Below are 12853 nucleotides of genomic sequence, written 5' to 3'. Positions count from 1 at the left end.
AAAATAGTGTAAAATAAATGTGAAAAAACAAGCCCCGGAACATTAGAGCCTAGGAAACGGCCATCGTCTGCCCACACATTAAGTGGATCTATGAAATCACTTCTGGTTCTTTCTGCCATCCGCAGCCGGCTTTTCTCGTCTCTCTGGCTCACATTGGCTTCCTCACATGGCTGCCTATGGCAATCCCCAAAAGAGAACCCCCAAGAATGCCAGCCATTGTTACGGCAGCAGCAGCATCCTGCCTCTTTAGGGCCTGCTCATTCGCTGTAACTCTCTCTCTCCATTTCCCTCTGGTGCCAAACCCTCTTAAGACTGACTCCCTGGGCTGGAACAATGAGACCTGGAGACCAATGCCAACATATTGTAATTCTCCAGCAAGCCGTCTGTGCCAAGAATTAAACCACATTCATGCCAGCGCAGTAGCTTACACACAACCTCAGGGTGGTGCTTTGGATGTATGTAGGGTATTTTTCTGCTTTAATCTCTTCTGAGCTACAGTGGCAGGGCACATTGAACAACTGAACAAGTAAAATGTATGTACGCACGATATTTGACTTTTTAAACAAAACCCCAGGAAGCGGGCAATTCTACCACTGTTTACACTTTAATCTGTCGCTTCAACTGAAGGGCACTAATCTTGACTTGTGCTGGTGAACACATGTAGGAAGGGCATCACACTTTGGAAAGAATAACGATGTAACTGAATTTCAAACATGCCAATTGTTTCTCAAATCATGAAGTAAACATGGGTAGATAAGCCAGCAGCTGAATTTTAAGACTAATAATGGCCTTTCTTTATCATTTAGATCAGCATTTTATAGAAGCCATTGGTCAGATATAAGCTGATCATACATGATTTGGTGATATAAAAGTAAAACAAAAAACAAACATCCCATCATCACATAAATCTAATTTACACAGGAGTTAGACATCTTTAGGGACTAAGACAAAATCCGAAGAAGTTATGGATTATGTAGTATTTAGATTCTTTACCAAGGAAATCAGAGTGGGGTGATGGCTATTATTACTCAGTGTGACTTAAACCAGCCTAGACCAAAGTCTTCATTTATAGCCTGAAACACAATAAATTATCAAGTTTCAAATATTTGCTCAAAACTCATGCACCTAATTAAACCTAAAGTTGGGGGCTGCAGCACCGTCCACTCCCCGGCCAGCATTCTCTTCAGCAAGCCACACAGCTGCATTGTAAGTTCTGCCTCGTATTTTGTGGTCCTGGGGTGGAACGCATGTGCCTAAGCAAACAGAGTCTGTTGTGTGAATCGCACCCGCATCCCAGCACAAACCTCTCTGCTAAAGAGCTAAGCGTTTGAAAGAGTGGAACTTTTGCTCCTTTTATTTGCTGCCTTCAGGATCAGGTGGCAGGTGACACTGTTAGAACTGTCACCGTGGACGCAGTAACCTCTGTTAGGACGGGATGGCCGTTCACTCTCGCAGGGGCCCACTGAAAACCCGCGAGAACTGCAGAGCGGAGGCAAGTGTGCAAGTCAGCACAGCTCCAGCTCAGGGCGTTGCTGCCTAATTATACAAGTCACGGCCATCGCTACAGACTTGGAAGGGGAGGACTGAGGCAGGCCTGCCAATGACATCAATAGGAAGTCACCTCAGAAGGACAGCACGACATTGTATAGGCGGTACATGTGGACGACTGTTACATGACACAGGGTAAGCAGGAAGTTCTTACATCCAAGAGAAGCCCTGTGTGCACGAGATCAGAGGGCCCTCCCAAGCCTGAGCTGGCCCATCACTGCAGCCAGGCTACCGACGTCAAGTTCTCGGATATTTTAAAGCTCACACGTGTCCCCACAAACCACGGACTCACAGCTGGTGCTCCACAGCACCCAGAGCACGCTGGCCTCACTTTTATATGTAATTAGCTATCCTCAAGTGACCTAAGGCCTGGACAGGCTTTTGTGTCTGTATTGACAACGCACATGCTTGCTTCCCCTTGAAAGTTATTAAGAACTTTCTAATAGACGAAAAATGGCTTCCACAAGGCGACTTTAGAAAAGAATACTATACAATCAGTTCCAGTGACTGGGGAGCTATTGTGATAGGCTTCAGTTTTCTTGTTGTGCTGACTGTAAAATTGGACATATTTGTTAATTATATCCAACTTCGCATCACATTTTAGAAGAGCATTTTTGCCGTTGCTGTTTTTTGATGTGGGGTTTCTCTGTGTAACAGTCCTAGCTGTCCTGGAACTAGCTCTTGTAGACCAGGCTGGCCTCGAACTCACAGAGATCCGCCTGCCTCTGCCTCCCGAGTGCTGGGATTAAAGGCGTGCGCCACCATATCCCAGCTAGAAGAGTAATTTTCAGTGCATGATTAAATATGTCAAATTAATATGCTATCATTACTACATATCTATAACCCTATTTACTCCTTGTAAGGCTGTTGCATATAATGTTTTGATAGATTTCATTTTTATTAATGTGTCTGTGTCTGTGAGTCTCTGCAACATACACAGAGGTGCTTGCAGAGACCAGGAGAGGGCATTGGATCCCCAGAGCTAGAGTTACAGGCAAGCGGCTGAGCCTCCCACTGACAAGGGTGCTAGAAGCTAAATTCAGGTTCTCAGGGTGAACAGTGTCTGCTGATAAGCAGTGGTTCTCAGACTGTGGGTCTCCTTTGCAAACCTCTGTCTCCCAATTATTTACATTAGGATTCAGACAGTAGTAAAATTAGAGTTATGAAGTAGCAACGAAAATAATTTTATGGTTGGGAGCAACCACGACATGAGGAACTATATAAAGTGTCACAGCATCAGGAAGGTTGAAAACCACTGTGTTCTCAACTAGCCACTCTGTGTGTGTGTGTGTGTGTGTGTGTGTGTGTGTGTGTGTGTGTGTGTGTGTGTTTGTGTGTGTGTAATTCGTTTCATTTAGTCCATCTGATGTGAATTTGTGATCATCCTCCTTCCACTTCCCAAGTTCTAGATCACGGACATTCACAACTCTACTCTGCTATAATCTCCTTACAGGTTAGTAGGCTTAGAGTGAGCGATGGAATTGATGATGCCCTCATTCACCCCATCGGAAGATAACATGCCCTGTGTAGCCTGCAGACATGACTATGCGGTTGTTTTATTATTCGATCCCACCGAGGACACTGCAAACTCTGGGAGGCAGCTTTCCAACGGGGAGTTGCAGAGCGTAATTCCTTTGCTACAAAAACTCTTTGTCTTTTTACTACTAGATATAAAAGGAAAAATAATGATTTAATGTCATAAAACCTGACTCCATCTCTTACGGATTTATTGCTCTTTGGCAAGTAATTTACCCTCTTGCTGCTTCAAGTTACTCACCTGAAAACAGGATAATGAACACCCTTATCTCACGTTCCTGTGAAAACTAAGGGATGCAAAGGGTTTAAATAGGGCTGGCACTTAGTACCACTTAAAAGTGGCAAGCAGTGTTACAAGTCAGTTTAAAACTATCCAAAAGAGCTGCCTCTATTGGTAACTCTGCACAGACACACATGCAGACACACACACATATAAACATAGACACAAGACACACAGAAACATACATATACAAAAATACACACATACAGATACATATATACACACATGCAGAAGCACACATATATACAGATACATATGTACACAGACACAATACACACAGAAACATACACACACATGCACAAACACACATACTGATACATATATACACATGCAGAAACACACACATATACAGATACACATATATACACACAGACACATAAATGCAGAAATACATACATACATATATGCACATACATGCATGAACATACATATACATACATATATGCATGTAAACCACATGTGCACACATACATACATACACAATCACATACAAAAACATATACATACATATGTACATGCATACATGCATGCATGCATGCACATACATATACACATCACCCATCCCTTCAGCCATAATTACTCTGTGCTAGCTGCACCCACATGTACTTCTATGATTAGGACTATCACTGTCACTTTTCATTCTCTGTAATAATGAAATGCGCACAGTGGCAAGGAGGGGAAAGTATTCATTCGCAGGTTAATGTATGTAATGTCTCCAAACAGCACAGACGAAGAGACTCAGCTAGTCTTTGTTTCCTATTTCCTCTAGACAGTTGCCATTCCCAAGATCCTCAGGGTTGGGGACATTATCTGAAGGTTTGTAAAAGTCAGTGAGATGGGGAAGTTAAAAGGCTACCCACCAACAGCAATGCTTGTTGTTTTCATTTACTGGCATTGTAACCCCCTCTACCATCATGGCCAACTAGCCCCAATCACCATCCACATCCACCATCATGGCCAACTCACCCCGATCTCCACCCACATCCACCATCATGGCCAACTCACCCCGATCTCCACCCACATCCACCATCATGGCCAACTCACCCCGATCTCCATCCACATCCACCATCATGGTTAACTCACCCTGATCTCCACCCACATCCACCATCATGGCCAACTCACCCCAATCACCATCCACATCCACCATCATGGCCAACTCACCCCGATCTCCACCCACATCCACCATCATGGCCAACTCACCCCAATCCCCACCCATATCCACCATCATGGCCAACTCACCCCAATCTCCACCCACATCCACCATCATGGCCAACTCACCCCGATCTCCACCCACATCCACCATCATGGCCAACTCACCCCGATCTCCACCCACATCCACCATCATGGTTAACTCATGCCAATATCTCCCATCTCCACAGAGGAAACTCATTTTAACTTTTAATAAAAATGGGAGAGAAAGACCCTGTCATAAAATGATGAACATTATAAAGTGATGAACATGGTCTATTTGGAGCCAAAAATTCAATGAGGGAGCAGGAGGAAGCCAGCATTACTAGAAGGGAAGACCAGAAAGTCCAAACAATGTGATAGAAACCCAGAAGGAAACATGTGGGCCACTGTGCGCACACAGCAGCTACTCTATAAAATCTCCAACATTTCCTAGGAGGGATTTTCTCCCATTTCTCTCTTCCAACTATCAAACAACTATCTGGTCAGAGATAAATTAGAAAAGTTTTCGGTTTTGTATATTCTGCTTCATTTAGCGTTTTCTCTATTGTGTATCCATGATGGAATCATAAGGAAAAAGCACCATAAGATCTGCAGAATTATAGCATAAGTTATTTGAGAACCAAACATATTTAAAACAAGCGGCGTTTTCATCTCAGAAGACTATTAGTGTGTAAAGTGGGAGAGTCCAGGCAGGATCACTTTGGTACTTTGCAGCTTCCTGAGGAGGAGATCATGAAGGTTTCATTGCACCTGTGAACCCTGAGTGGTGCTTACAGCTTACAGGCTGAGATGAAATGTGAGTTATACATGTATACATAGACACGGACTATGCATGTATTCGGATGATGACCCACATGACCATCCAACTGCAGATGGCATATTAATACAATCATTCATTTACTAGACGTTTAGAACATGCCGGAATCCGTCTTTCACAATCACATTTGCAGAATTGTGCAGGTGCTCTAAATTGTGCAAGTGGCCAGAGGAGAACAGAAATGAAAGACAAAAAGTGTCTAAATAGAAAAAAATCACCTAATATACTTTACTGGTCTGCAGCCTTAGAAATAGGACAAAATGTTGTACCCTTGTAGGTAAGAACTAAAACAAATTCAGACAGAGGTTGAAGCACCACGAACCCAAATTCAGAAGACACAATACAGTACATCCATTTGCAATGCATGATTTAATGTTACCAGGCTTAGACGTAATTCCAGCAAAGGGAAAGTGTACTGCTATGTTAACTGTGATATTCTCTGACACCACGCAAAAAAATGTAGAATAGGAAAAAATAAGTAAAAACATAAAAATCCATTTAGGAATTTCTTTAAAAGTCATTTTCATCAAAGAAGGGACAAGATAAAGGATTAAACATGGAAAGAAATGAAAATGTAAAAAAAAAAAAACCAAAATCAAGATAAATAGAAAGAAGCAAAAGAGATTGGCATAGTTTTCACTTTATGACATCACCAGAGCCATTGATCCACTTATTGGTGAATGGAGGGGGGTTAAAATTAGGCATTTGCAACCCATCTATCCGTACATTAAATTCAAAATGGAATGTTTGTTCATAACTATCATCTTTGTTTTTAATGCATTCTATATCCTAAGTGAAATGCGAACTTTATAAAAATGACAATATAAATCATATATAGATTTGCCCACTCTCTGTCTTTTGCATGATTCACATATAGTATTCACACACACACACACACACACACACACACACCAGACACAAAAGCTTCACATAGTATTCCTTTACCCATGTATCTAACAATAACCAGTCAGGTCCCACAGCAGCACTGTGATGAGCACCCAAGACATGGCCTTGACCCCTCAAGGAACTCAGTCTCTTCTAGGACAGTAAGACTGTGGCCCATAGCCAGATAATCAAATCCAACCTTTTTTCCCCAAATGCTATACCACGTCACTGAGTTGCTCTCCTGGAATCTCATCCGCTGATCCAGAAGGAGAGACAATGGCCTCCTTTAACTACTCAACCAATGAAGAGTAAACTGGAGTGTGAATAGGGTACTTTTGGTAAGATTTCCTATATAATTTAATCATTACCAATCAGATCCAAGACATAAAATTCTACTAGACAACAATTTCTAAGAAACTGGACAACTTCTCATCCTGCCGTAATCAGAAAGAAATTTGAGGACAGTATCAACAGCAAGTTATCTAAGTGATACATACGGATAATAAATTTGGGGGATTCCTTCAACAGAGTACACTCCCTGCTTCCTTCCAACACTGAGCGGATTCCCGATGCCAGTCAGACTCCAAATGGGTTCTGGGACCTGGCACCTCATCTCTAACGGGGGAGGGGGTTGCTAAACGGCAACATTTAAGGGCCATCAAAGTGTTCAGTTTTATGTGTCTTGGTTGAGGATCAGGAACCTGAACTTTTCGCCATTCATTTTGATAAATAAACAAGGAATCCAAGTTTGAAGAGACGGGCAGAAAACATCCCATTCGGTCAGACTCTGGAAACTTGAAAACCTTTCAGAAGTGAGTAAGATTTGAAAGAACAGAAGCTGCTGAGTTCTTTCAAAGGTGAAGGGATGGAACAAATGCCACACTGTCATTTCGGCAATGATTAGACAACGTGAACCAAAAATATCCAGATGTCGTCCAGCGGATTTGTGTTTATGACTACATGGCATGAGGGCACACCAAGGACAAACACAATGAGGAGTTGGGAGTGGTCCAAAGTGTCTGAAACTATTTCACAGAGGGAGGGCGAGAACACAGGGTTTTACCGGTAGATTATGATAAACTTTCCATTTTAAAGTTTTAAATGAAGGCTCATGAACTACAGAGTCCCACACTAGACGCATGCATTCACAACGTTTGAACAGAATGCATCACCTGTGCACCGGATGTACAGATGTTATGTAAAGCCAAAGGGACAAGAAATCCCCGAGATAATAAGACCACGGCTCTGGATGGTAGAAAACGAGGCAGGGTAGATTCCAAGTCTAGTCAAAGAATGACACAGGTAACTTGGGAAATAGAAGAAATAAGAACTAAAGGAAGTCCTCTTCATTCAGAAGTCTCTAGGCAAAGCCCTCTGGGAGATGGAGGGACCACAAGTTATTAACCCTGGGCATCAGCTTGTGGCAGAAAATAAACCACTCGGTCCACCCCCCTCTGAACATAACTGACATGGGTTTCCATGGGTCAGCCACACTTAAACGATTATCCCTCATTTGATCTTAAAAGAACATTGGTCAATGTCATCGAGCCAATCACGGTCCCCATGCAATGACTGGAGGGCGACACTGTGGAGGACACTTGAGAGTGTTTAAATGCTGGAGGACGACGCAGAAGAGGAGTTCTGCCCCATGGTCTGCTTCTGCCAGGAACAAGCCAAGAGTTATCTAGCTGACTTCTGTAGACTATCTCGTAATGGTAAAGACAACAACACATAGCTACATGTCACCTGGATAAATTATACACACAAGTATTCAGGATAACTGACCTGCAGTAGTTACACAGAATTTTAATTCTACCCCTCATAATAAATGGAAGGGGGTCTGGTGTGGGTGAGGAAGACATCACATAATTCACACTCTACAGGAATAAATGTTTTAAAGGGCAGAAAGAAATCTTTAAAACAGTCTAAGGACTTAAATGAATAAAAATTGAATTATCCACAATTACCAATTTAAGAAAAGATGAGTATTTTATTTCAAAGGGATGGACAAACCATGAAAGTTGAAGAGCAATTAATAGGACCTAGGGATGAGAGGGCAAGCCTTTCATGCTTGGGAATGATGAAAAGCATTGATGGTTGAGTTTCACGTGGTAGAAACTCAGAGGCGTCTAGACTCTGGGACATCTCTGTGGAGTAGCTAATCCCCTGGGATAGGGGCTTGGACATCACAGTGAGACGCTGTCTCAAAGACCACAAACACACAAACAAGCCATTATAAACGGCACAAGGTGAATATTTCAATGTAAGATCTTTAATACAATAAACACGTAAGTTTGGCTACTTCAGCTTTGTCGTAACAGACTGATCTGGATTCTGTGAACGGATCAAGCATAGATAATGGGTTCTCCATTTAAAGTATGTGTTTCGTGCTTATAAAAGGATTCTTCCACAGAGAAGGAGGAAGGCCCCACTGTTTTAAGGAAGCCGCTGAAGAAGAGAAATTTTGGGTAGTGCAGCGCTGGGTTCCTCAAGAAAAAACTGTGCAAATTTCACTAACAGGGACATTCCATAATCTAATGGGTTTTCCTACCATGCAGCCAGTGTTAGTCTATTATTACAGTCCATTTGTTTCTCTCTCTCTCTCTCTCTCTCTCTCTCTCTCTCTCTCTCTCTCTCTCTCTCTCTCTCTCTCTTTTCTCTGCAAACTGTTTAGCTTATAACAGCATCCACAATGCCAAATCCCGAAATATGAAAAGTTCAGTGCAAATCAAGCCACAGTTGACCTGAATCCAGCACATCCAGAAGGACACTTGATCTGAGTTTAACTGAAAACCTTGTTATTGTAGGAATTTCATCCCTTCTGTTGTTGGTGTTAACAACACAACCATCAGAAACCACAGCGCTGAGGGGTAAAAATAAGAAGGAAAAGTTTATCCCTCACACTGTGGATTCTAGTTACGTCTTCTGCTCTCGGGCGGTCCCCATATCATTTCAGCATGCCTGCCTCTTACCTACAAGAAACTAACGAGGCATCTGAAGCAGCCACTCCTCCCCAGCAGCTCCAGGCTTCTAGATAGACACCGACAATTTCAGAAATTACAGACAGTGGCTTAGAGGGGACATCTGTTTGCCATATACGGTGTGATAAAGTAGAGAAGCATCGGAGAGATTACGATGGCAAGTCGCACACAGAACTATATTTTCCGAGGTTAATGGGGCTGGGGCCCAACTCTGCGACCTTCCCTTCGCTGACCCAACTTCCTATTTTCCCATCAGGAAGTAAAGACCTCTAACTGGCAACAGTGTGAGATGCGATACTTAGCACGGATCTAATGCTAAGGAGCCCCTATTATACCATGATACTCAGGACTGCTGTATAATGCCTTTATTAAACCTAAATACATTAAGCTTGATTATAATCAATTTTTATAATACCACTTTTATAATGATACTCATGGTACTTGGCTCCCAGGAAGGCTCACATAATGAGATGGCCGGGTGTATTTTTCCATTAAAGGCTTCTGTTGGAATTTCCATGGTCCTCCCCTCTCATATTTCCAGCTAACTGTTCCCTCTGTTTTGAATGTTTGCATTACAATAGTTGGTCCCATTTTAAAGATTAATTTTCTATACCACCAATTTGCTTCTCTCCTTCAGTCACTGCTTGGCATCAGAACCACCTCCTACCGGTTTCCTTGCCTCATCTTCCTTCCCATAGGTCGCTGTCTTCTCCCTCCCAACCGTTCTGACCTGCATAGTGGGAGCTCCCAGCAGCTCCTCCCAGGAGGCTACTCAGTCAGCTAAAACGAAACCTTGACGGACCAAGGCTATGACTGTACCCCAGAGTGCTAAGGCCATTCGTGGTAGAAGACCTGGACAGTCCCTAATAAGCTGTGATACTGCTGGCTGAGGTCTCAGTCAGCGTGTGTGTGTGTGGGGGGGGGCACAGATATGTGTGTGCGAGAGTGTGTGCATATGAGTGTGTGTGTGTATTTATACATTTTGGGTGTGAGGGGTAGAACCAGGAGGAGGCATCAAGAAATTTGTTTGTGTGTGTGTGCACATGCAAGCATGCACGCGCTCACAGACACACACACACACTCACACAACCTCTACAAAATACCATTTCAGAATGCATTTGTGTGTGTCTCTTCACTCTGCTTTGTGAACACACACTTGGTGAGCTGTCCCAGCCTGCATGCAGGAGCGGTATCACCACAGAAGCATCGCTGATGAGGGATAGGACTCGGGCCTCTCGGACCATCTCACCTAACTGTGGCACATGTCACAGAGATTTCTTCACGAAGCCCTTTGTCTAAGAGGATGGGCATTATGCAGCTCAGATATTCGAATCAGAGACTGCTGGCTTTTCCCTGAGTTTACTAGACTTGAGTGGCTAGTCTACTGGCCAGAGTCCAGTGTGCACAGCCAGAACGGTGCGGTGCCTGCTTCGCGAAGTTAAATATATAACAGGTTTGTAAACACACTGTATCTTTCAGCATAAAGGAGGGCTCAGCAAAACCCACCGTCTTCATTCACAGATTCTCAAAGGAAAAAAGAGGAAAGGTAAACACGCCTTCTCCATAAACCCATGTTCATGCATCCAGTTATACACGCAATGTCTCCACACATATCATGTTCCACCGGGGACGACGGAGGTTCACTTGTTTTCTAGACGCGGATTCTGTGTCCTCCCCTGAATTTACTTAAGCCGGCTCCCCTACCTACCTCCCACAGAAAGAAGGGCGGCGGGAGAGCTGAGAACTGCAGCAGGCTTCCTCAGAGATCTGCTACACTGGCTCCCTTCTCCTATCTTCTTTATTTGTGTAGCTGTTAGACATTTCTGCAAAGAAGGGGAGCAGCAGCCAGGCTCGCACAACAAAAGACCCACTGTCACCGAGCCAGCCTCAGACATGGTGGAAACCGGCCCACAGGAAAAGGCCTGGCTCCAGTATTCGGCCCCGGCCGAGTACAGTCACTATATTCAGTCAAATTGGCAACAGGTCTCAGTGTTCCTGGCTTTGAGCTGTGAACAAGGGTCGGGATTGAATAACCAATTACACAACCGCTGACTGAGTTTACTCAAGGTTTGCAAACTGCAATAATAGAGCAGTATTCAGGCAACTGTTTCATCCCCGTCCAGGTGCAGTGTCACACCCCCCCTCCACTGACATGTCACTTTATCACATACGTCCATCAGGAAGGTTAATACCATGTCACGCTCGACGCGTAAATGAGGGGCTCTGCCTCTCTCCACTGGGCAATTCACACGACATCTCTCTTTTGTCTCTCCCTCTCCCTCTGTAAGTTAAACCAAGTTTCTGTCAGAGCTACAAAACAGTGTTTGAAAGAACAGTAGCTAACTGTCGATGGTTTTCCAAAACACCACTAATCGGCTGTCTGAAGCGCCTCAGTGTACCAAGAATGTGACGGTTCTGCGCTTTGGCTGCTCATGGAAGCACCCAAATGTGAGGCATTCCTGTCAACCTACCCAGGAGCGTGCCTTCTGCCTTTGCCAAAGTGAGTGTCTCCATTTAAGCTCAGGGAACCTGTGCTTTCCCAGTATACTTCACCACTTGTCTCCAGACGAACTACAGAAACGGGATGTCAAGAGCTATTCCTAGATATCTACACCGGACGTTAACGACTGGGTAGTTCCACGCCAATGAGCCGAAGGGCAGACATGAGGAGATGAAGAACTACCAATGGCTGGGAGAGAGTTGGTAGGTTTTGATATCTTGGTCGTTGTCTTTAAATCCTAACCCATGCAGATCTTGTAGAGGTAATCTAACATTCTTCACCGAGGTTATTTATCATTAAAATGATTAATGCAAATTCTTAAGTCTTCCAGTGAAACTACAAAATACTGATGAAGGAAACTCAAGAAGACAAGGTGAATGGAAAGTTACTCTATGTTCATGAAAGGGAAGATTAATATTGTTAAGGTGTCTAAGATACTGAGAAAATGTATGGACTCATTGCAATCCCCAATTAAAAGAAACACTCACTAGCGTACTTTATATAAATAGGAAGGATAATCCCCAAATTCAAATAGAACTGAAAATAAAACAAAGCAGTTCTGAAAAATGACCTGGAATCATTGTCGTTACCAAGTTAAAATTACATTATAAGTCTATGATTATCAACTTGCTATACATAAAATACATAGAAAACGAAACAAAATATAAAACCCTCAAAATCAAGTCTACATAGTCAGCTAAGATTGCACAAGCAAAAGGCCACTATGGACAGAGGTGATAGCGCCAATGGATGGTGGTGCAGAGACTGTTTTTTTTTTGTACCCAAGGTCTGCAATTAGATTTTTATCCTCTAAGAAACACAAAAATCGACACAAAAGTATAAAAATCTAAACACAACAATCTCCTTGGAACTGATCTTGGGAGTCATTTTCCTCAAAGTCACTCCCAAATCTCAAAAAATTGGAAATGAGCAGGATTACAGAAAACAAAATATTCTGTCGCAGCATAGGAGGCAATCGATAAAAACAAACGAAAAATAAATAAATAAGGGAACTGACAAGTTGGGAAGCCTATCTATAAACCAAACCTTACACCCAAGGTTTTATAAAGAACCAATGCGATTAATAACATAAAACATAAAACAAGATCAAGAAG

General features: G+C 43.0%; 1 protein-coding gene across 16 annotated transcripts in view; it reads right to left on the bottom strand.

Moving 5' to 3' along the window:
* Sox5 (SRY-box transcription factor 5) overlaps positions 1–12853 on the bottom strand; it is a 998560-nt gene that overhangs the window by 212225 nt on the left and 773482 nt on the right. For 3 of the 16 annotated variants that reach the window (XM_075982324.1, XM_075982322.1, XM_075982323.1), the window contains exon 1: positions 10947–11044. The exons of the other annotated variants lie outside the window; for them this stretch is intronic. The gene's annotated coding sequence lies outside the window, so the exon portion shown is untranslated. Of the gene's footprint in view, positions 1–10946; positions 11045–12853 lie in introns of those variants that run through there. 16 annotated transcript variants of the gene reach the window in all.

Source organism: Microtus pennsylvanicus, chromosome 8 (genome assembly GCF_037038515.1).
Source record: "Microtus pennsylvanicus isolate mMicPen1 chromosome 8, mMicPen1.hap1, whole genome shotgun sequence".
Lineage (NCBI taxonomy): Eukaryota > Metazoa > Chordata > Mammalia > Rodentia > Cricetidae > Microtus > Microtus pennsylvanicus.
Note: the sequence above shows the minus strand (reverse complement) of the source record. Positions and strands in the feature narration are given on the sequence as shown.